At 40.0% G+C, this 24,325-nt stretch overlaps 1 protein-coding gene across 1 annotated transcript in view; it reads left to right on the plus strand.

Moving 5' to 3' along the window:
- The first annotated feature begins 3,673 nt into the window (after nucleotides 1-3,673).
- The window catches only part of TPRG1 (tumor protein p63 regulated 1), a 154,611-nt gene continuing 133,959 nt past the window's right edge, over nucleotides 3,674-24,325 (plus strand). Inside the window, exon 1 of the mRNA XM_019024886.4 lies at nucleotides 3,674-3,850. The gene's annotated coding sequence lies outside the window, so the exon portion shown is untranslated. The remainder of the gene's footprint in view (nucleotides 3,851-24,325) is intronic.

The following is a 24,325-nucleotide window of genomic DNA, read 5'->3' on the forward strand; positions in this document are numbered from 1 at the left end:
AAGATGCTTTGGGCTGAATTTAGTCCCTTGTCAAAAGCAGAAGGGGCTTTTTGTTTCTCCTTCTCTGAAATGTCACCTCTCTAGCTGCGAGGCCTTGTAGGGCTGTGAAGGAAAACAGAGTAGTTTATATATTCATTCGTTTACTCATCCACCCATCCGTCAAAGTAGGTATCTTTTGAGTACCTACTATTGGCATTGTACTGTGCTAGATCCTAAAAAGAATGTCTTGTTTAAGACATGGTCCTTATCTTTAAAGAGGGTAGACAGATGCATATTGGGGAAGAAAACTAACTATAAGAGGGCAGTACTAGTGACGTGTGCTGTGTACTATTGGAACGCAAGAGAAGGGGAAATTCATATTGCTTAGTACCTGTTCACTTCAAAAGCTGCTGCCAGTATCTGTTCATTGTCATTGAACTCCTCTTTCCCAAAAGACTCCTGAGACAAGGGGTGTATCTGGGGAGTTGGCATATGGGATTCTTGTAGACAGTACCTATTTACCCCCAGTGATGCATGTTTATGTACTAATTTTTATCTGCATGATCCACTATGAGGGAGACCTGGACATGAGGTGATTCTGGTTCATACCTGACCAGGATCCATGCCACCTGTACTTCCTCCTGCCCATCTGCTGCCCCACGCAGTGTGTAAGAGAACAGCCCTGCCGAGTCCAGGGAGGAGGCTAGCTTGTGTGATCATCAGGATGTCACTCCATCCCCATTTGAAAAATGGCAGAAGAGGGGTTCTAACATACCAGTGTTTCCTAACCTAAATAAGTAACAACATACGTTATTTCTCATAGACACTGGAGCTGAATGAGAAGAGGAAGAACAATAATTTGTAAAAGCTATCATTATTATTATTATTTGAGATGGAGTCTCACTCTGGTGCCCAGGCTGGAGTGCAGTGGAGCGATCTTGGCTCACTGCAACCTCCGCCTCCTGGGCTTAAGCGATTCTCCTGCCTCAGCCTCCCACGTAGCTGGGATTACAGGGGCCCGCCACTGTGCCCGGCTAATTTTTGTATTTTTAGTAGAGACAGGGTTTCACCATGTTGGCCACGCTGGTCTTGAACTCCTGACCTCAGATGATCCGCTCACCTCGGCCTCCCAAAGTGCTGGGATTACAGGCATGAGCCACCAGGCCCGGCCTGTAAAGGTTATTATAGAAGAGAGAGAAGAGACAGGACACAGAGAGAAATGATCTCTGAAGGGCCAATCTGGTAAAAATTATGCTGTGCTTCCCTGCTCCTTGGCTGTTGAGCATGTCCTCTACTGGGAGATCTGTACATAGCCTTTGCTATGCCTGGAAATACAGACATGAAGTGAATTCTTATATATAGCCATATGTTCTGTAATAGTATTGCTTCACATTCATACCAATACTTTGAATTTTACAAAGCTCTTATCACCTCCAGGAGCTCATTTTCTCCCTCAACAGCCCAGGGAGGTTTGTGGGATCTGTACTGTAATTCCCATTGCACAGAAGAGGCAACCAAGGCTTGGGGAAAACTAAGCTACTTGCCTCTGATCCCAGTGAGCAGCTGAGCAGGGACCCGAGCTGAGGTTTTCCGTGTGGCATTACTCCTACTGCTTGTGCCCCTCCTGGATGTATTATGTTACTGCAGGCTGCAGTATGGCGGAGCTCAGCATGAGCTGGGAGGAGTGTTCAGTGGCCACTGGAAACCTAACGATAATTAGATGGGTGCCGTGTGAACAACTGATGTCTTTTCACAGAGTTTCTTGCCCTTTAAAATAGCATACTTCAAACAGCAGTGCATTGCTTAGTCCTTCTCTTAAGAGACCAGGCTGGGATCCAGCATGTCTCCACTCCTCCTGCCTTTTGTGCCCCCACCCTGAGCCATCATAAAGACATTTGGAGCTGAGTGGGAACGGTATTTGCCTCGCAATTATTTCTAATTGCCCTGTAGTTTTGTGGCGTCTAAGTGGTGTGACCTAGATACCGGTTCTGTAAAACTCTCTTTTCAGCCTGGGGTCTGTATTAGGGAGGGGGCATAAATCAGTTTGATCAGGTAACTGTGGCTGAGTCCATCTCACCAATAACATTTATACCCAACTCTACCATCTGTGCTTGTTGAAATCCTGGCTTTTCTTAACAGCGTGGATCTAATGCCGCCTCCTCCGCTGTGCAGCCTTCCTGGAGTTGCTCCCTCCTCTGGATTACCATAGTACTTGTTATGATCCTGTCTGTGGTGCTCATCATCTTCTATATCGTGCAATGCTAATTCACTTACAAATTTTATCTTCTTGAGCTCCTTATGCCAGAGAATGTCTTTGGTTCATTTTCATATCCTTGTCTATGTGGATAACTGAGAAAGCTCAAGGTAGTTGCTCAGTTAACTACTGTTGAGTTAGTATACATGACGTCCTCGACACGGTGGAAGCAGGTAAAAGGACTGTTTATTCATTGTGACCTCTCCTGGGGGGTGAATTTGTTCATTGTGACCTCTCCTGAGTGGCGAGTTGCCAGTTTGCACTTCATTTCCTATGGAATCGCTTCATGACCTCAGTATTCCTGGAACTTTAAACAACATTTTTTGAAGGGTGAATATTAGTTATTTTTCTTTTAAAAGAATGGAATTCAACCAATCTATTTTGTCAGCACACCCCCGTTCCTCCAGCCATCAAACAAATTCAATCTGATTTTGCCAGAGTCTGCTGAATGAAGTAGAGAATTTAGGATAGAAGATTGAAATTCAATCATACACATAACAGCATTTTGTTTTCTGTGCTCTCCTTTCTTTCAGCAATCCACCTACTTGTGCAGTTCATACTTTATTTTATACCAACTCTGTATGTAGAACACACTTGCTTAGGTTTCAGAATGTGTTCATTAAGATTCTATTTCATTTTTTTAGCACCGTTGCTATGTCAAATCTTATCCTAGGTTTATTCTCATATGCTTCCTTTCAAGTTCTATCTGCATTTCTGAAGGAGAAATGATACTCTCAACTTACAGATGACCAAAATTAAAAAACCTCAGAAAGATAAATTATGACTTGCTATAGGCTGCAAAGCCATTAAATGACAGATCAGGATTCACTAAATAGATATTAATGGATCGTCATTAATTCAATGTGTATTTATTTATTACCTACTATCTGCTGGGTGTTTTGAGGAGTATATGAGAGAATAAGATGTAGCATTGCCCTCTAGGGGCTCCCCATCTAGGGAGGGGGATACACACTTACATAGAGACAATATCATGTGGCACATTTCCTAATAGGAATACTGACCAGAGATTCTGTGTGTACATGTTTGTTTTCAGAGATACACTGCTCTATATGTCTTCTACATTTTTGACAAGAGTGGTAGTGATGCTTAAAATCACAAATATCCAATAAATCAAGCCATCATAAAGAATATTAATGATAGGAGTGTAGGCCTCAGGCTTAAGCTTTATTATAACTACTTGGAGGCATACAGAAGCCATGGAGAAATGGATGATAGGCTGCTCCTGCTCCCTCAGCTGGATGTGTATTAGAGGGAGTTGGCAGAAAAATGCAGGACTTCTTGACGGAGAGGACAGGAGGTAAAGGTGTGTCATTGCAGAACAAGAAAGGCCCCACCCACAAACCCAATTCTCTGCCTCTGACGGGTTGAGTTCCACCCTGTAAACATCCTCAGTCCTTTCATTTGACTATTTGAGGGTGACAATGTAACTCTCAGCCTACTTGGTGAAGTGAGACTCAGACTGAGTGGGGTCACAGCACAGGGCACTGTCTTGCCTGGCTTTATCTGGGCCAATCACACCTCTCCTGGCCACTCTCTGTGGTCTAGCCGCCTTTGTGCAGGAAGAGAAAGAAGAGCCTTGAGGACCAGCCTAGTCAGGTAAGATCAAGTGGCTTGTCACTGGTTCTGCAGAGATGGGTTATTTCTCTATGAACCAATTGCTTCTGTCCCCTAAGCCGAGTTTCTGGTCACCTCCCCCACTGACTTGCAGTTTAGTTTAGGTTTGTAGTTTTGCATTACCATGTGAAATTTCCCTATTCTTCCTTACTGTCCAGGGTTGATGAGGCTTGTAGGCTAGCATTTTTTAGCCTATAAAGCCACTTGACATACCTATCTATATATTGATTTTGATCTTAACTGCCCTATAGTGCAGTAGGATGGGTATAATTTTCTCCATTTGGTGGCTTAGTGAACTGAAGCTTGGTCAATTGAAGTGATTTGTTCCAATTGGATCAGCAGGTTAAGGCCAAGATTAGATTTGATTCCTTCTTCCCTCTTCCTCTATTATAGAACCCAGCAGGTCATACCTTATCCCCAAAAGCCAAAAGAAGTGAAAAGCCTTTCTGAACCGTTAAATGGCAAACAAAAGGTGATTATTTCTTTGCAGGCAGTTTGAGAGGGTTATTTTTGAATTCATCTGAGGGAAATTTCATAATAATATATAGGTCCCATCAAACAGGGCTGTTTTTAGAGAACAAACGAGGGCATGTATGTAAAGGGGAGTTGTAAACTGAAAGGTGATAGGCAAATGAGACAGCGATGACTACTTGGCGCCTGAGACATCCTCCAGATCTCTGTATAAGCAGGTTTTAATTCCGGGCTGAATGACACTCTCCAAATGTCAGAGGCAGCGTAGTGAGGCACAGATCATACAGGCCCTGGGGAGATATTTTAGCTTTTCAGTCACACTGTGGTATGTAGAAAAGCAAATCTCAATGGGGGAAAAACACCCCCAAATCCTTTCAAATAGACTCATGCAATTTCCTCTCTTGTGACAGCTATCATAGTATCTCATTGTTCTACAGTTTTAAGGAAATCTCATCTTCAGTTATTATGTAGTTTACTTTTTAAGATGCTAATTTTAGCTATCATTTTTCTTTTCATGCTCAAAAGGTTATATCATTCTTAGTTGTGGAAGGAAATGTTTCCTCTGTGTGTGCATGTGTGTATGTGTGTGTGTGTCTGTTTGAGTTTATTATGACAGTACTAATAGTCATCCCTTGGGACCACCACAAATGCATTGGGTTGTAATGCTATATAATCTTTGGCAGACTTCTATATATTCTTTTTCTTTCTTTTTTTTTTTTTTTTTTTTTTTTTTTTGAGACAGAGCCTTGCTCTGTTGCCCAGGCTGGAGGGTAGTGGCGTGATCTCGGCTCACTGCAGCCTCCACCTCCCGGATTCAAGCGATTCTCCTGCCTCAGCCTCCTGAGTAGCTGGGATTACAGGCATGCACCATCACACCTGGCTAATTTTTGTATTTTTAGTAGAGATGGGGTTTCACCATGTTGGTCAGGCTGGAACTTCTATATATTCTTAGTGTCTTTCTGGCTGTAAGGATCCTGAAGAAATCGTTTAATTGATTACTTTATTCAAAACAGAGAAACTGAGGCCCAGAAAGATGAAGTGATATGCACAAGTCACACAGCCAGTATCATTGGAGCTGCAAGTCACATATGGGTCTCTTACTCTTTCATTGCCCACAATATGTAGTGAACGGTGCTAGGAGTCCCAAGCAGAAGCATTAGCCATGTCATTTTGGAGACTGTAACTAGATGTCCTTTAAGATTTCTTCCAATTAAGAGTTTTAGGGCACTTTGACCTTTGCTTAGCATCTACTGGAGATGGTATCATGCCCTTTAGAGCAGGGAAATCTGTCAGAGAAGCCTCTCTCTTTATTGACTTGGTTCTTCTAGAATATTTGCTTCGGCCAAATGTTGGAGCTGCTCCTTAGGTATAAGATGAGGAGATGGGCAAGAAGTGGTGGCATCTTCATTTTCTTCAGCCTGTCTGGATTTTCATATTTTCTGGGATCTTCCTAAATAAGTGTCACTCAGTTTGATCCTTTTAAAACTTGAAGTGATAGTTGATATTTTACTCAACATTGTTTAATCTAATGGCAGCGTCAAGTCCGAGAATTCATTTACTCCAGAGCTTGCAGAGTAGCAGCCACAGGTGAATCCAGCATGCAGATGTGCTTTGTTTGTGCTGCCATGTTAACCAAGATAAAACTAGTTCCAAAGTATTTGATATCTAGGAAATTTCCTGTAAAAAATCCAGATATCTTGTTTTCAGGAAGATCAGGAGATCTGATAATAATGGACCCACATCCCCTCATGGATAACACCTGTGCTGGGGCCGGGCAGCAACTTCTTCCTGTAGATAGAACATGTTTTCCCCCATCCTCCACAGCTCCCATTTTACCTGATTTAGGCTACCAAGTGTTTGAATTTTCCACTTCTGATCTCTTCCAATCTCTTAGGTATTAGGATTCCTTTCAATCATTCTCTTTCAAGGGAAACCTAGTTCTACATAATGACAGACCAGGCTACAGGTTAATGGCACCAGGGAAGAGGTGAAGTTAATTATTTGTTCTTAACCTCTCACTATGTAAGAGATATAGGATATATGATGACTTCAGCAGAACATACCGTTGGCTCTGATACCTACCCAGGATATTTTCTTCAGCTAGCTATCAAAACTCAGTGACTTGAATGCTAAAGTATTAAGCAAGATGACACTGCTGCAGCATAATATTTAGGTGCCTATAAGAGAATAGGAAGGACAGTTGATACTTGCAGGGTAATCCTCTTTACTCAATGGATCAACGGCATAAAAACAAGAAAAGAAATTATGATGTATGATAGCACATAGATAGCAATATAATGCCCTGTTTCCAAAGAATCCAAATTGCTGAAATCCTAGAGACTAGCTTAATGATATGTTTTCTCTTATTCACCCACTAATATAATAATCACCTTTTGATCACCTATGGTGTATTATACAACCCTAAGCTTAGGGATTTAGGGGTAAAGAGTAGAGACCCTTTCTCAAAGGGGCTTACCATCTAGTATTGAAAATGTGTACACAAATAACTATAATGCAAGACAGAATATGATAAATATTTCAAGACGAAGAAGAAAGCAAATGTTGAGGTCTCACAAAGAAGAGATTTATGGCAACTAGGTAGGTTGCCATCAGAGAAAATTGTAAGGATGAAATGGCACTCGAACTGGGCTTTGGCTCGATAGACGTGAGAAGAGTTTTCAATAAGAGAAGAGTTTAAGTAAACTCCCAAGTCAATACTATCTGAAGTATATTTGAAGAGTAGGAAGCATTTACTACAGCTCAATATAGGGCCAGTGGAACTGAAGTGGAATGAGGCCAGAAGTCTGGGTCTTCACCAGATCCTGGGTGCTGGCAGGCTCAGGGTTTCAGATCAGGCACAACATGGTGTCTTTGATGGGCATTACGGCTATTGACCAGACATTAGTTCATGATTATTAGCTCATTGTTATCCAAGTTTGCAAGTCGGCAGTGAGAGAATGTCTGTGTAGGCACACCTTAGCTCTACATTAGGATTTTCAGAAGTAACAGAAAAAAAAGAACAGGATTAAGTTGAGCACTTACATGAATACAATAGACAGTATCATGTGAAATGATTAAGGCAAGGTGGTGCTATACAGTGGAATTAGAAAGATGGATAAAAATATTTTTAAAATACGTTAAGCAACCTATAAGACTCATTTAAAAATATGGAAAAGGTTTCTCTCTCTCAAGAAAGTCTATTCCTCTGGGTTATCTGAATGTTAGAAAAATGATGATGCTCAAGTTGAGTTCTTAACTTGTGTGATGTGGGAAGATTTTTTAGTACGTAACCTTTGTCCTTTGGTCTGGGAAGCGGTCACTCTATAAGGAACAGGCATAGAAGGTTCTTGATATCCTGACCCTGGATTCCTTCATAATAAGCATTACTGAAAAAATCATAAATATATGCAAGCTCCACTGTGTTTCACAGCATTTCTGGTGGGTGAAGGGAAAGTTTTTGTTTTGCAAAGGGCTACACTGTCACCAGAGCAATATTTAATATTTACACAACTCCAAACCCCAAGGTATTTTATAAATAACCAAACTTTTCTCATTTTCATGTGTATGATTGTGTGTGGGATTGGCTTAGAGTTGTACTTATATCTCAGAGTTCTGTGCCTCAAGAGACGTATGTAGGTGATGTGACACAGAGTAAAATGAGGTGTTTGAACAAGATTCATTCATTTTAAACTATTTATTGAACAATGGTTCAATTCAAACGTCTATTCAAGTGTCATTCATTGAAAGCTATTGAATATCTGTTTTAAGTTTTGGGAAGAAAAATGTGTCTTTTCTACAACCCCATAAGTAGTTCTGGTAATAGCAGCAGTGAACAAAAATAATAATCTCTTTATTCAAGGAGCTTATATTTATAGTGATACAGAAAATAAACAAAACCATTCAGTAAAATATGTAATATATGAGATATGGAGAACAATAGAACAGAGAAAGAGGATAGAAAGTTATGGAGAGCTAAATTTTGGACAGGGTGCTTAGGGTGGAATGAGGCATTATTTGGGTAAAGGACTTAAGGATATGAAGGAGTCAGCAAGGCACTAATTGGTGAAAGACTATTCCAGGCAGCTGGAACAGGAAGTGCAAAGGCCTTGAAGCAAGAGCTTGCCAGCCTGGCATTTTTGAAAAATAAGGCGTGGAACGAACTGAGTGGAAAGATCTTTGGATTTGGGGAGATGAAGTTAGAAGTTAGATGATTGTGGAGTGAGAACAGGGAAAAGTGATAATGCAGGACCCTGTAAGACACAATAAGGACTTTGACTTTCACTCTGATTGAAATAGGAGCTATTTGCAGATTTGAGCAGATGAATGACATGGTCTGACTTATGTTTGAAAGGTATCCTTCTGTCTGTGTGTTGAGAACACATGAGGGTGAAGTGGGGAGAGAGGTGGCAGAAGAAGAGAGATTCTTAGGGAGTTATTGCTATAATCCAGATGAATGATGGGGAAGCTTGGATGAGGATGTAGCTGGTTGTGCAGGAATGAGAATGTTTTGATTCTAGTGGCTGATATATAGAATGAGGGATAGTGAGACAGATAAGTCAAGTATAACACCACAGTTTTGCCTGAGCAACAGGTAGAAAAGAGTGGCCTTTATTTGAGATGGAGAAGATGGTGAGATGAATAAGTTTTGAAGGAGTATTAGGAGCTTACTTATGGACAGGTTAAGTTTGAAATGTTAAGTGGGGAGTAAATGTATAAATCTGGTATTCAGTGAGGATATCAGAGCCGAAGATAAAAAATGGGAATCATATATGTATGTATGTATATGCATATATATGTCTATACATATATATGTGTACATATATATGTCTGTTTATATATGCATATACTTACATATGTATATACATATATATGTCTGTTTATATATCCATATACTTATCTATGTATATACATATATATATATATTGTATTCACAGCAATGAAATCAAATGAGGTAATCAAAGGAGTTAGTATCGATAGAAAAGAGAAGAGGTTTATGGACTGACTTCTGGGATGCTGAATGTTTGAGTTTAGAGAGGTGCAGTGAACCCAGTCAGTGGTGTACCAGATGGGAAGGGGGGTGGTGAGAGTGGTCCCACGCCAGCAGAGAGGGGTATTGTATCACCTAAATCACTTACAATCTCTATCACGTGGTAATAATGAGAATAATTCTTTTCATTTACATTTTCTATAGACAATGCACCCCTAAATTATCAACACGTTAAAACAGAATATTCTTGCTACTTCCTCTTTCCTCCACTTCTCTCAGGTTCTATTCGAACCCAGGAAGGAGATGGAGGAGGAGCAGCCAGCGTGCTGGGTGGACACTAGGTGAATGTGGTGTGTCCTGGGAGTCAGGCAAAGGAGTCTTCCCAGGAGGAGAAAGTGATCAGATGGTACAGATGCTGCTGAGAGGTGGAGTTGGATGATGCCTGAGAACTGAGCATGCAGCAGTGTGCTGGCACAGGCTCAAGACAATGGGAAGAAAGGAATTGGAGATTGTGAATATAGATGTTCCTTTCAAGGAGCTTATTTATAAAAGAAAATGGAGAAAACGGGCACCAGCTGTGAGGAAAAGGACGGGTTTTTATTGAGGTGGAGGAAAGATAATAGAAGTATGCTTTCATGGGCCGGGCACACTGGCTCATGCCTTGTAATCCCAGCACTTTGGGAGGCCAAGGTGGGCAGATCACTTGAGGCCAGGAGTTCCAGACCAGACTGGCCAACATGGCAAAACCCCGTCTCTACTAAAAATACAAAAATTAGCTAGGCATGGTGATGCGCATCTGTAGTCCCAGCTACTCGCCAGGCTGAGACACTAGAATTGCTTGAACCCGGGAGGCAGAAGCTGAGATCGCGCCACTGCACTCCAGCCTGGGCGATAGAGTGAGACTCCATCTCAAAGAAAAAAAAAGAAATATGCTTCGTAGAGTTTGTAACTTGATTGATGTACATAGACAGAACATTTTATTTTATCTTTCTACAACCCTGTAAAGTAGTTCTGGTAAGAGTTATCATTTTTTCAGGCTCCAGGGGTTGAAGTCAACTGCCCAGAATCAGACAGCAAATTAATAGCAGATGGTATTTAAACCTGGTTTCTAAAAGTTGAGTTCATGGTTCTCTTCACTGCCTTACTCTACTCATAATTTTGGAGATAACTTATAGCTTTAGAACTTTCTATAACAGTTTTACTTAGCCATGGTTTAAGGACATTTTATAAATCTCAGGAAACTCACACTTCTGAGCAATGTCTCCTAAACTGACGGTGATTTTACATCAAATGGAGGATGTTTGGAGCTCTAAAAAGGAATTAGAACTCAGTGTCTGCATCAGTGAAAACTTGCAGTATTTGGAAAGATTCTCCCAAGTAGTGTCAACATAAGACTTCAGGTTGAACCATCTGCTTGGCTGGAGGGTGGGAATACAGTTTTTTATACCTTTACTCATAGACTGGTTCTCACATTAATGTCCTCCTCTAGTAGTGCTTTTGTGTCAACTTATCAACATCTATGATATATCCTTATGCTGTCTGATGCTTTCTGTCAACTTGAAGGTCATGCACAGTTAAAATTCTTTCTTTTCACATGGAGCTGCAACCATACATTTCTGGGTCTCCAATTCTACCTGGTTGTCAAATGGGACATTGCTACTCTTTATAAGCAGGCATGGACATATTATTTTGATCCAGAATGGAAAGCTTTGCACACCATTTGTCACTTCCCCAGTGGTGGCTCTCCTCACCCATCACTGAGATCACCAAAAGGTAACTTCCTAGAGTGACATATAAACCTTGTCTTTCAGCCACAGATTGTACTGAATACTTGGTGTGTCTCTAGTGGTTTGCCTTTTGGAAGAGCTCCTAGATCCATAGGTATCCAGACAGCTCAGCGTGACTTTCTGCAGTTGCATTGAGAGTGCCCCTATTGCACACTATACAGATTATTGCCTAATGCTTTATCTAGACATCTCGTAATTATCTGTTTGTAGATCTGACTCTTTCACAGACAATTACTCCTTAAGGGAAGAAATTGTATTTGCAGGTTGCTTTCTACTCTCCACCTCTCTGTTTTCCCCAGCACAGTACTTGGCCCAGAGAAGTTTCCCCCAAAATGTGTTTGAATTAATCAATTAAATGTAGCACTCTTTTATGCCATTTAGAGTTGCACTAGGGAGGTTAATGTATGTCACATAGGAAAAAGGGGGAGGACCCAAGTTCAAGACATTCTTATATGCAGAATTAATTAATTATGCAAATCAAATCTACAACCATATTAGTCCTTTTTCACACTGCTGGTAAAGACACACATGAGACTGGGCAATTTATGAAAGAAAGAGGTTTAGTGGACTTACAGTTCCATGTGTCTGGGGAAGCCTCACAATCATGATGGAAGGCAAGGAGGAGCAAGTCACATCTTACATGGATGGCAGCATACGAAGAGATAGAGTTTTTGCAGGGGAATTCCTCTTTTTAAAACCATCAGATCCCATGAGACTTATTCGCTATCATGAGAACAGCATGGGAAAGAGTTGCCCCATGATTCAGTTACCTCCCACTGGGTCCTCCCATAGCATGTGGGAATTCAAGATGAGATTTGGGTGGGGACAGAGCCAAACCATATCATTCCACCTCTGGTCCCTCCCAAATCTCATGTTCTCACATTTCAAAACCAATCATGCCTTCCCAACAGTCCCCCAAAGTCTTGACTAATTCCAGTATTAACTCAAAAGTCCACAGTCCAAAGTCTCATCTGAGACAAGGCAAGTCCGTTCCAACTATGAGCCTGTAAAATCACAAGCAGGTTAGTTACTTCCTAGATACAGTGGGGGTACAGGTATTGGGTAAATACAGCCATTCCAAATGGGAGAAATTGGCCAAAACAAAAGAGCTACAGGCCCCATCCATGTCCAAAATCAAGCAGGGCAGTCAACTCTTAAAGTTCCAGAATGATCTACTTTGACTTCATGTCTCACATCCAGGTCACACTGATGCAAGAGGTGGGTTCCAATGGTCTTAGACAGCTCCATCCCTGTGGCTTTGCAGGGTACAGCCTCCCTCCCAGCAGCTTTCACAGACTGACATTGAGTATCTATGGCTTTTCCAGGTGCACAGTGCAAACTGTCAGCGCATCTACCATTCTGGGGTCTGGGGGAGTGACCCTCTTCTCACAGCTCCACTAGGTGGTGCCCCAGTAGGGATTCTGTGTGGGGACTCTGGCCCCACATTTCCCTTCCACACTGCCCTAGAGGAGTTTCTCCATGAGAGCCTCACCCCTGCAGCAGACTTCTGCCTGGACATCTAGGCATTTCCATACATCTTCTAAAATCTAGGCAGAGGTTCCCAAACCCCAGTTCTTGACTTCTGTGTACTGGCAGGCTCAACTCCAAGTAGAAGCTGCCAAGGCTTGAGGCTTGCATCCTCTGAAGCCATGGCCTGAGCTCTATGTTGGCCCCTTTCAGCCATGGCTGGAGTGGCTAGCACACAGGGCACAAAGTCCCTAGGCTGCACAAGGATGGAGACCCTGGGCCCAGCCCACTAAACCACTTTTTCCTCTTAGGTCTCCCAGCCTGTGATGGGAGGGGCTGCTATGAAGACCTCTGACATGCCCTGGAGACATTTTCCCCATTTTTCTTGGGGATTAACATTTGGCTTCCCGTTACTTATCCAAATTTCTGCAGCCAGCTTGAATTTCTCCTGAGAAAATGGGATTTTCTTTTCTATTGCAGTCAGGCTGCAAATTTCCCAAACTTTTATGCTCTGCTTCCCTTATAAAACTGAATGCATTTAACAGCACCCAAGTCACCTCTTGAATGCTTTGCTGCTTAGAAATTTCTTCTGGCAGATACTCTAAATCATCTCTCTCAAGTTCAAAGTTCCACAAATCTCTAGGGCAGGGGCAAAATGCAACCAGTCTCTTTGCTAAAACATAACAACAGTCACCTTTGCTCTAGTTCCCAACAAGTTCCTCATCTCCATCTGAGACCACCTTAGCCTGGACCTTACTGTTCATATTATGATCAGCATTTTAGTCAAGACCACTCAGCAAGTCTCTAGGAAGTCTCAAACTTTCCCATATTTTCCTGTCTTCTTTCGAGCCCTCTAAACTGTTCCAACCTCTGCCTGTTATCCAGTTCCAAAGTTGCTTCCACATTTTTGGGTATCTTTTCAGCAGCACCCTACTCTACTAGTACCAATTTACTGTATTCATCTGTTTTCACACTGCTGATAAAGACATACCTGAGACTGGGCAATTTATGAAAGAAAGAGTTTTAATGGACTTAGAGTTCCATGTGACTGGGGAAGCCTCACAATCATGGTGGAAGGCAAGGAGGAGCAAGTCATGTCTTACATGGATAGCAGCAGACAAAGAAAGAGAATTTGTGCAGGGGAACTCCTCTTTTTAAAACCATCAGTTCTCCTGAGACTTATTACCTATCATGAGAAAGACTAACTCCCATGATTCAATTACCTCCCACTGGGTTCCTCCCACAACACATGGGAATTCAAGATAAGATTTGGGTGGAGACACAGCCAAACCATGTCAACAACTTTGGAAGCCAACTACTATGGTTTATTTTACATTTTAGTTACGAATTCATAAGCTTGCATAATTGGTGTGTCCATTTTGAAAATTTTGTATCATTATTCTTACCTATTAATCCTCAATAGTATCTGCAATGAAGAACTCTTGCTGAGCAGTAAGTCAAAGAAGATGAAACTAATAAAAGTGTCTGCTTATACATGCATACCCCAACTTTCCAATCTCATAACTTAAAAAAAGTAGTCCACATTAAAACAAATATCTGACTAACATGTTTTAAACAGTTAATTTAGGATTAAATTATAAAGCCCTCTGCTAACCTGTGGGAAAATGGACCTTCATGTATTCTACTGAAACTTAAATTGGTATACCTAATGGTATAACATTAGGTTGGGGGAGGAATTTGGCCATGTATACCAAGATTCATAAATCTTTGATCCAGCACTCCCACTTCTGGAAATTTATACTGAAAAAGAAATTAAGGCTTATAAAAAGTTTTACCTACAAGAACCCTCAGTGCATAGTCATTATAAAAGTAAGTAAAAAGGGAGCAACATGAATAATTAACAATAGAAAGTAAATAATAGAACCTTATACAGTCACTATTATGTCATTATAGGAATTTATTTATTTATTTCCAGTTTTATTGAGGTATAATTGACAAATAATAATTATATATCTTTATGATGTACAATGTGATGTTTTGACATATGTATACATTGCAAAATGATTACCTCAATCAAGCTAATTAACATACCCGTCACCTCACTTAGTTATACTTTTTTGTTTGTGGTGAGAACATGTAAGATCTATTCTCTGAGAAATTTTCAAGTATAAGAAAATTGTTAACTAAGTAGGGTAGCAACTACTACTACTAGTGGAAAACAGGCTTGGAAACAGAGTGACTTTTTATCGGGGAACCTGCCCCGATAGTCACGTAGGTTCTTTTCCATTTTCCCTAAGCATCAGCCAGTTTGAGAAATAAAGGGACAGAGTACAAAAGATAGAAATTTTAAAGCAGGGCATCTGGGGGAGACATCACATGTCGGTAGGTTCCGTGATGCCCCGCAAGCCACAAAACCAGCAAGTTTTTATTAGGGACTTTCAAAAGGAGAGGGAGTGTACGAATAGGTGTGGGTCACAGAGATCACATACTTCACAAGGTAGTAGAATATCACAAGGCAAATGGAGGCAGAGCAAGATCACAGCACCACAGGACCGGGGCAAAATTAAAATTGCTAATGAAGTTTCAGGCACCATTGTCATTGATAACATCTTATCAGGAGACAGGGTTTTGAGAGCAACCGGTCTGACCAAAATTTATTAGCCGGTAATTTCCTCTTCCTAATAAGCCTAGGAGTGCTATGGGAGACTGGGGTTTCTTTCACCCCTACAGTTTTGATCATAGAAGACGACCACACCCAAGGGGGCCATCTATAGACCCACTCCCAGGCACATATTCTCTTTCCCAGGGATGTTCCTTGCTGAGAAAAAGAATTCAGTGATATTCCTCCCATTTGCTTTTGAAAGAAGAGAAATATGTCTCTGTTCCACCTGGCTCACCAGCGGTCAGAGTTTAAGGTTATCTCTCTTGTTTCCCTAACATTATTGTTATCCTGTTCTTTTTTCAAGGTGCCCACATTTCATATTGTTTAAACACACATGCTCTACAATTTGTGCAGTTAACACAATTATCACAGGGTCCTGAGGGGACATACGTCCTCCTCGGCTTACGAGATGACAGGATTAAGAGACTAAAGTAAAGACAGGCATAGGAAATCAGAAGGGTATTGATGGGGGAAGTGATAAGTGTCCATGAAATCTTCACAATTTACGTTTAGAGATTGCAGTGAAGACAGGCATAAGAGATTATAAAAGTATTAATTTGGGGAACTAATAAATGTCCATGAAATCATCACAATCCATGTTCTTCTGCCATGGCTTTAGCCGGTCCCTCTGTTTGGGGTCCCTGACTTCCCGCAACAACTTTTGATGAACTTAGAGCTCTATCAGTTACTAACTGTGTGACCCTGGGCAAGCTCCTTAACCCTCTGAGCTTCAGTCTCTTAATCTGTAAAATGAGGATAATTAGAGTACCTGAACCATGAGGCTATGATGAGTTTGAAATGAGCCAATGCAGATAAAACCATGTGCATAGCACATGTAAGTGCTTCATAAGTATTGCCACCATTGTCAATATTGGTATCCTTTTATGTATCAAGTGTAAAAGGCAGTTTATGAAACAACACTGATAGCATAACTCCATTGTTTAAGTAGAAAAATGATATTATGTACAGATAAATATAGAAAAAGTCTGCAAGTATATACAGAAAAATTATTTACTTTCATTTTCCCTGCATAGTGGGCTTAAGGGAAGATTTCTTTTTCCTTCTTTTGCTCTTATGTATGGTCTACAACATAATAAGAAAAATTAAATGAGGCCAAATAATTATTAAGATCAATCTCTCTAAAGGAACATTTAGCAAAGCTGTAGCTCTCTGCCTGTGTTATCACTGTTGTCCTCATTAAAATCTTCCCTTACTGTCATCATCAAGGCCACGTATCCTGCAGTTGGCAATGTTAGACTGATTACCTCTATGTTCTTCTTATTCCTCTGCCCTTGTGCTTCTGCCATCCCCTGCATGGTGTACATCATACACATTTATTAAGTATCTATTCTGTTCAGAACACTGAGTGTTAGCAGTGGGGGTGAGATTCGCAACAGCAGAGCGGATGGGATCTTACCTAGTGGAGCTTATAGTTCCCTTGGAGATAAAAGGCACTTACCTTGGCGTGCGTGTATTGTTTCATCTTGTTGTGGAAGTCTGTCTGTCCCAGTGGGTTTGGTGGTTAGGCAAAGCCTGTTAAGGAGGTAGGAATGAGTTAGCTCAATATCCTTATTTGGTGGACTTTAAAAACCAAGTGCATTTTCATGTCCTACACATAGAGTGATCTCTGACCTGGATGTAGTCCTTCTAAGAACCTTGTGTCACTATTATCTTTGATGGGTTTTTTCTTCTATGATTACTTGCTTATCTGTCACCTTTGAAGGTGCCAGCTTGGGTAATCTTTTTTTTTTGAGACCTGATCTCACTCAGGCTGGCTGGCAGGAGTGCAGTAGCACAATCACGGCTCACTGCAGCCCTAACCTCCCAGGCTCAAGCGATCCTCCCACCTCAGCCTCCCAAGTAGCTGGGACCATGGGAATATGCCACTCCAGCTGGGTATATTTTTGGAATTTTTTGTAGAGATGGTGTTTTGCCATGTTGCCCAGGCTGGTCTCAAACTCCTGGGCTCAAGCGATCCCCCAGTCTCAGCCTCCCAAAGCACTGGGATTACTGATGTAAGCCTCTGCACCCAGCCTGGCTCAGTTATTTGAAACAATATTTATGACATTTTTTTTTTCCTGTCAGTCCTAAGGATTATCTATGCGCAAAGAAAAGAACACTAGAAAATGTAGAAAGTTATAAAAAAGAGAGTGAGAATAATCCAGGAGCCAGTGAGCCAGAGATAATATTCGTAACATTTTGCAGCATGTGTTTCCAATGCATATGTGCATTGGATGAATTATTCTACATCTTTTAAACCTTCTCCTTCCAGAGATAAGCCCCCTTTAACATTTTAATACGTTACTTTCTAACATTTTTCTTTGCTTATTTGTATATTTTTCAGGATTTGAAAAACCGTATGGTATGTATAGCTTAGGACCCTACTTTTTCACAAAGCATAATTCTGTAGATTTTTGTCATTTAATTGTCTTTAAAAATATGATTTCCAAGGATTGTATTATACGCCATGATAGATGTGCATACCTCATGTGATACAATAAGAACCTTTAATTTTAAATATTTCCAATTTAAATTTGATACTTAAGTCATTAATGCTTCTACTAGGCTCTAAGCTTTAGGCAGCAAGTTATTTTTTAAAAATTTATCTTTGAATTGTAGTTGTATAGTCAATAGACAAAGATAAAATCTTTGTTCCATGTGAGATAAACACTAAATGGAAGTTTTCACTATGTAAAAAATCCAGAAAGCTATGACTGGGTTATTTCATAAACTGGAGAAGTCAATGATGACCCGAAGTGTTGTGATTGGTGAGGGTGAGAGGGGAATTTTTCTTGGATTGACCAGGTCTAGCTGGAAATTTTCCCAGGCTACGAAGGCTGGTCCTCTCTGAAGTGCTGATCTCATTGCTGGGAGGGAACAGCTAATGAAACCAGACAGAAAGTCCCTACCATTCAATGTTTTTTTGCTTGTTGAATTAAAACAAAACAAAACAAAAAACCTAGTAACTTGTTTTTTCTGATTTCCTACCCTTGGTGCTCTTAAAGACGCAATTTTCTGCAAACATTTAACCATGAACTAGCACCTTTTGACTTACAGTAGGATAAAAATGATAAAAATAAATATATTCCGGCTCTTTTAGTCTTATTGATTTGGTATTTGACCTGTTTTATAAATGACCTGTAAGAGCTCCATCTTGTATTAGAATGAGGGCTCCACACCAGACCTGAGTAGAGTCCTAGACCAGCATAATTAGAGAGAAAATTGAGATGGGGGGCAAGTAGTTCAGTATTCTCCTAGTACATATGAAAAAAAAAAGATAGCTAGAGAAGAAATGGATTAATGGATTATACTTGAACCTGGATTTCCTGATGCCTACTTCTTCAGGAATTCCCCACTATCGCTAGATTTCATATATTCTGCTCACAATTGTTCAGATTCCTCTAGCATAGATTCAGTCAATTATTAGACTTCAAACTGTTTTGAAATCATATCATATTTTCTAGGCCTTTAGATTCATTTGTTCATCTAAAGTTTTTTTTTTTTTTGAGATGGAGTCTCACTGTCACCCAGCCTGGATCACAGTGGCACCATTTCAGCTCACTGCAACACTTGCCTCTCAGGCCCAAGTGATCCTCTCACCTCAGCCTCCCGAGTAGCTGGGATCACAGATTCGCACCACCACACTTGGCTAATTTTTTGTACTTTTGGTAGAGACAGGGTTTTGCCATGTTGCCCAGGCTGGTCTCAAACCACTGGGCTCCAGCGAGCCTCCTGTCTCAGCCTCCCAAAGTGCTGGGATTACAGGCATGAGCCACCCCAGCCAAGTTCATCTAACTTTTTTTTTTTTGTTTTTTGTTTTTTTTGAGATGGAGTCTCACTCTGTCGCCCAGGCTGGAGTGCAATGGCACGATATTGGCTCACTGCAACCTCTGCCTCCTGGGTTCAAGCGATTCTTCTGCCTCAGCATCCTGAGTAGATGGGATTACAGACCCCGTCACCACGCTCAGCTGATTTTTATTTTTATTTTTTTTTTTTGTATTTTTAGTAGACACCAGGTTTCACCATATTGGTCAGGCTGGTCTCAAACTCCTGATCTCGTGATCCACCTGCCTCGGCCTCCCAAAGTGCTGGGATTACAGGCGTAAGCCACCGTGCCCAGCCTCATCTAATTCTTATACTGTCCTGTAAGATATGTGGATCTACTTGACATTTGAGAAAACTGAGGCTGAGGGGTTTAAATTGCCACTCAAACTCAGGTAGCTGGTAAGTTGCAGAGCCCAGATTCAAGCTCAAGTCCTTCTGACTCCAAAGCTTTCTCTAATATGCTGGTCTATTTTGTGAGAAAGGTATTGATTACATGAAATGAATCAATTTTTATCTGAATTGCTTCTTACCCATTATCTTCTGAAAGCGTTGACGTAATTAATTCTCGAAACATTTGTGTCTTTGAGTTGTAGTGAATAATCTTGATATATCACCCACAATGTTGTATGTAAATCAAAAGTAAAGACATATTTCAGGCTCCAACGGAGGAAGTTATAATAAGTTGTCTGGTTCAGCAACTGATTGGCTGAACTTCCAAATGGAGTGAAAGCTCAAAAACTGAAAACAAGCAAGAATTGAACTTCTGCAGAAGTCAAAGAAATAAAAAGAAAAGATAATTGAAAAAAAGAAAACCTGTTCAATGCAATATAAGTAATGTTACCTCTGCTAGAGAACAGATGCATTTCAAGAAACACTGACATCAGAAAATTCATTCGAGAGTTAACAGACGTGAGTACCTTTAGGGATGTGTGCTGGGACGTGGATTCCCTTTGGCCAGGCATTTTCTTTTGACCTCTTCTCAGAGAAAGGTGAGTTATGCTATGACTTCTAGCCCATTTGGCACAATGAAAGAGTAAAGGTGGAAAATATTTTACTCTGTTTTGTTTCAGACCAGCATTTTTGAGCCTGGCTGTGTTGGGGCCCAAGTTCTAGGTCCGATGGGTGTGGAATCACTCGTCTGGATAGCCTGCCTTTACTATCCTGTCTCCCAGCCCTATGTTTAAAACAGTCACTGCCATCCTTCCCTTTTCCTCCTCCGCATCACTTGCTGTAGTCTTTTGCTATAAGACTAGAACTTCTGCCAAGCCCTGTCCAGTCCATCTATAACTAAGGGCTTTGTTCTCAGATCTGTTCATTGGAAGTGCACTGGGCTTATCTCTAAGCAAACATTCCTCCCTCCCTCTTCCCTCATATAATTTACATAACAGGTTTGTAACTTCTTGGCCTGCATAGCACTTTCATAACTTCTTGTAAGATAAGCCTTGCCCAAGAGACACTGTCTGTCTCCATTCCTCAGAACTTCTTTTGACTTTTTTTCCTGTATGCAGCCTTTGCATATCAGTGGGCAGATAAAAGTCATTGACCAATAACCCAATTATCTGCGTACAGAAAATAGTCTCTATTTGGGCATTAATTTTCGTCTTCTCCTGACTTTTACTTTTGGAGATTTTCTGAAGGCCAAATTTTAATACATTTCCTTTACAAAATAAAATAGTTTTTTCCTTGATGGTGAAAGAGAAATCTGTAATGAAAATGTAGGCACCTTTTAGATTTTTGAGTATTTTTACTGGAACAAATGCTGTTTTTTTCTTATTTGTTACTTTTTATAACATTTTCATTGTAAAAAATTAGAAAATATAATTTTAAGAAAACCTATAATCCCATTACCTAGAGAAAACTAATGTGAACATTTTCGTGGATAACCTTGTAAATGTTCTTTTATACATATCTATATTTTATTTTTGTAAAAACTACGATCATGCTATGTCCTTTTTATAGCTTGATTTAAAAAAAAAGCCATAGATATCTTTCTATTGTATTTGTACAACGTTAGTTATAATGGTTATATAATATTGTACCTAAACTACATTTAGATAGTTGTCAATTGGTTATATAATATTCTACCTAAACTACATTTAGATAGTTGTCAATTTTCTGATATTATAAATAAAATAGAATTGTTATTTTAAGAAAATTGGAATAAGGGATATACTTGGATTTGCCCCTGGGAGATCATGAGTAAAAAAAAATCTGGCTGGAAAGATCACTTATTTCAAATGATTCCTCTCTTTTCACATGTACAAGTATACCAGAACAGCTTATGATAATATGCTGGCTTGCCCCATTTATGTCATGGGACATAAATCTACAGTTAGATAACATTATTAGTTATCCAAAGGAATGTTCTTCAAGATACCTATCCCGGATGGGGTGTTGAACTAGCACATGAGGCCTCTCCTAAATTGAAGATTCTATATTCTGTCACTTCCAAATGGAGAGTTAGTTTTAGCTACTCTCTATAGCATTTTCGAATAAGTATATCCACTGATTATGCTTTAGTGGGAGAATTACAGAGATTCACAGTCAAACACTAATGGCATTTGAAGCCTGACATTACCTATTTTAGGTGGGATGCAGGAGAAGAAATAAGGAATAATATTAAGTAGAAATAGATCTGATTATTATAGACTGGCTATAGCCCATTTAAAAGGGAAGATAGAGCTTCTCTCATAGTTAACAGGGAATACATTTGAGAGTCGCATCATTTAGGTGATCTCTTTAAGCACTATACGATGTCACCAATGAAGTTCTTAGATACAGAGATACTGCCAAACACTAATGCTGTGAACTAACCCGCTTCTGATGAAACCTGTATCAAAAGAAAACTCTAAGGAATAGTCAGACTTATCCATTCACTTGAATTTCTTTGTTCACAAATAGGACATATTATATAAGCCACAGATGTTCTTTCACTGCCTTTATGTTCTGAAAAAATTCTCTAGAGGCAAGAATTGACATAGTAAGCATGTTCACAGGTGATGTGGGCAGCATCAAATTCTGGCCCTGTGAGCTTCAGTTTCTATCTGGTCTCCTTGGCCTTCTGGGAAGAATTGACACATCCCTGGTCTAAACACATCACCTCTCCTCCCTGTCACCCCGCACATCTTGCCAATAATGTTAACTTCATCAAGATAGATAAAAGCTTTCCCTCAAATCTCTGGACAGCCTCACTTTCTCTTTGTCATCCTTCAGGAACTGCCAGCAGCCTCTGCACAGATATTATTTTATTTTATTGCCTCCTACGTCTATGATAAGAATGCTAATAGCTCTTCAAAAGATGCAGGATCAAGGTACTTCATCATCTACAAAGTACTTTCACAACTTTTCATTTAATCTTCACAAAAATTGTGTAGAGTAAGCAGGCCTGGCATCAATGTGCATATTTTTATAGATAAAGAAGTTGAGAGGTATGATTACAACATACATGTACATTTAATATATAAAGATGGCATTACCAACCACTCTTCATAATGAGTGCTTTCATTAATCTTTCCCTGGTCCATATTCCTACTCCCCTCTTAGCTGCTTTGTGATTGAGTCATACATTTACAGAAAGGCTGATCAAAACCAAACATTATCCCTTTGCAATGAGCCGGCTTTGAGATAAATATTCACAGAAACAAGGAAATGCGAATATCACAGGTAGGTCTTTTAATTTTCTCAGGACATTTACTGTCTATTCTGGCTAATTTTGGTCATTGCTTTTTCAATAGTTGTAGCAGTTCACATGTAAATATACATGTATTCTTACTTTCAAATATTATGACTATATTTATACACATATGGTCATATATAATTTTATTTTCATATGTACACATATTTTTATTGTTTTGTTTTCTTATGGAAATATAGAAAAATAAAGAGCTATTTGTGACAGATGTTATCATTCTTCATCAGTCTTTTATCTAACTGCCTTCAGCAAGAAAATATGAAAGTATTTTTTAGATTTCGTTCTTTAGCGTTCTGAACTGTCCACTTTTATTAAATCATCTTAGAATGAGTCTGAATGTCATTTTAAAAACTACTTTCCTCTTCCCACACTTGTGCTCTGACCTTTATTACTTTAATGAGAGCTACCCCTATTGTTCTAGCTCTTTTGCCTTTTCTCTCTCCCTGGATGGAGCTCTCTGGATCTATTTAAATCTTCCTGGCATCTTGTAGAACAGGCTGAATTCTAGGTGGTAACATCCTAACCCAGGTGGAGTGGAAATGGGTCAAAGTAGCCTTAGAATGATATTGTTTGGATGCCTTCTTGCGTCTAATTATTTTCTCAGATTTGGTGTCTTGTTTAGCATTCAGCATTTTAGGAGCTTAATGTATATATTTCATCATTAAAACACAAATTATCCTTCAGTTACAGCCCTACAAGATGAGTAGTTAGCCACATCTATTTTTAAGACCTGGGCTCTCCTTCCTGGTCTTGTTCCACCCCTTTTGAATGCCTACTCCTGAATATTGCCCATTGGTTTAGATTAAGCCTCTTCTCTAGTTCCTTTATACCTAGATCCTCTTTCAGGGAAGACTCTGATATTCGTCACTTACTTCTCAGGATGGTTTCAGGCAGAAGCAAATGATTCCTTCTTCTGTCTGTCTCTAGTGATGCAAACATCTTCTGTGAAAGACATTATAACTGAACACACTGGGCTGCACAAAGGCTTACAGATTTTGTGGGGATCCAGGAGGGACAAATCGGGGCACAGGAAGCTCACCAAGCTCACAATTTACCCATGGAGCCCAATCACAGGCAATAACTAAAGAACTGGTTGACAGAAGATCATGATGCCTGAGAGCATAGAAAAATTGCATTTCTAAATTGCCATTCATGTTACATTTCTGAGAACTGTTAAGTTTGAAGCCAGGTTTAGAAGAAAGGATTTCAAATCTTCTCTTGTCAGTTCTAGTTTCATAATACCTGAAGAGAGAGATTCTCTTAGCTAAATTCCCTTTGCATTTTCTGTCGTGGAGGCTCCATGTAGTAAAGATATTTATTACTGATTCATTTGTTCAGCTAATACATAATGAATGTTTTCTATGTGCTCTACTTGGTGCTAAGGATACCATAGTAAATAAAACCTGGTCCCTAACATCAAGGAGCTCATGTACTAGTGAAGAGGATGTGAAAGTTAAGGCAAGCTAACAGGTAGTTGTAATGCAGTGTGATTAGTACTCAGTAGGCAAAAATTGAAAAGAGTAAAACTTAAGGGACATGAATTAGAAGGTCTTTATAATGATCCTCAAGAGATCAAATAATTTATGGTTATTGATGGATGAGAATT

This window comes from Gorilla gorilla, chromosome 2, assembly GCF_029281585.2.
Source record: "Gorilla gorilla gorilla isolate KB3781 chromosome 2, NHGRI_mGorGor1-v2.1_pri, whole genome shotgun sequence".
NCBI lineage: Eukaryota > Metazoa > Chordata > Mammalia > Primates > Hominidae > Gorilla > Gorilla gorilla.